This window comes from Equus asinus, chromosome 20, assembly GCF_041296235.1.
Source record: "Equus asinus isolate D_3611 breed Donkey chromosome 20, EquAss-T2T_v2, whole genome shotgun sequence".
Classification (NCBI taxonomy): domain Eukaryota; kingdom Metazoa; phylum Chordata; class Mammalia; order Perissodactyla; family Equidae; genus Equus; species Equus asinus.
The window spans coordinates 67,021,823-67,023,389 of NC_091809.1; the positions used below are offsets into that span (position 1 = coordinate 67,021,823).

At 35.6% G+C, this 1,567-nt stretch overlaps 1 pseudogene; it reads left to right on the forward strand.

The window, feature by feature from the left end:
• The first annotated feature begins 238 nt into the window (after positions 1 to 238).
• Positions 239 to 904, forward strand: LOC106827481 (cardiolipin synthase (CMP-forming) pseudogene; annotated as a pseudogene).
• Positions 905 to 1,567: the final 663 nt, after the last annotated feature.

Sequence of the window (1,567 nt, forward strand, 5' to 3'; positions counted from 1 at the left end):
ATAAAACCCTAAGAAAATAGTATCATTATGAAAAACAATGGGTAGATTTTTAAAAATAGAATTTCCAGAAATAAAAAATACAGTCATTGAAATTACAAATAGTAGATGAGTCAAACAGCTTATTAGATACCTGAAGAGAGAACAAATCAACTGGATGATAGATCTTAAAAAATTAACTGGGGGGGGGGGGGCACTGCTTGGGCACAGGGAAGGCAATCTTTACACTGCTGATGAGGCCCCAGGTGGCCAACAGGGCCTGGCAAGCACCCCCAAGTCTGTATGAAAACCCATGGACAATTCCAGATATGCTGTCAATGAGGAGAATTGGCTTGGCCCCAGTTTGGGGCTATTTAATTGTTCATATTGCATTATGAGTTTTTCTTTAGCTGGGCTAACTGGTTTGTTGGATGGATTTATTGCTCAATACTGGGACAATCAAAAATCAGCTTTTGTCCACTTGTTGATAAAATACCTATTTGTACCACATACATTAGCTTGACCTATGCAGATCTTATTCCAGCTCCACTTACTTCTGTGATAGTTTCAAAAGATGCAATGCTGACTGCTGTCATTTTTATGTCAGATATTGAACTCTTCCAAAACTGAGAGCACTTGCTAAGTATTTCAATCCTTGCTGTGCCACTGCTAAATTAAAACCAACCTTCATCAGCAAGGTAAACACAGCAGTCCAGTTAATCTTGATGACAGCTTGTTTGGTAGCTCTGGTTTTCAATTATGCTGACAGTATTTATCGTCAGGTAATAGATCTTGCAGCACAGCTGCATCAGCTTCCAGTTACCATCATTACACTCAGAATACTGGTCAGGTGAAAAAACGCAGACGAAAGTCATCCATCATCATTAGGAAGGAAGCAATATGCGTCACTAGCATCAGCGCCACATAGAATCTACAGGAGATTCCCATTTTGGTGTTCAGCTTGAAAAAGGACCTGTCAGAACAAACCGTGTCATCAAAATTGAAGTACTGTGCATTGAAAATAAGCTTTACCGTGGGCATATGTGGAAATTTCGATGTATTTTTAAATACAAATAAAACCATAACATAGAACTTTTTTATATTAGGGTTCTTGATAAATTTACAAAATAACAATTATGCCAATTATTGTCAATCATTTTTAATACAGTTTTCTAAAAAAAAAAAAATAATCCAGAGCATGGAAACTGAAATGGCCATCTCTCTTTAAAAAGAATTTGGATTACTCATAAAGCACTAGGAAATTTTGTGGGTTTAAACATATATCCTACACAACTTGGCTAAGTTTTGTAGGATATTTTTATGTCGGATATTTAGATTTGTGGTTAATATTTGATTGCTTAGGATAAAAATAGAATAAAGGAAGTTTAGCTATGGATAAAGAAAAGTTGTGAAGAGATTCAAAATGCAGGAAAATTTGAAAATAATAAATAAGAACAAATATAAAAAAGAAGGTGTTAAAGTTTGTGTTCAGTAAAGTCTTCCAACTCTCAGATGCCTAACAGTTTATGTATCAGGATAGCAAGTAACACAGGTAGTTAGAATATGAGAGCATGTTCATTACCCTTCGCGA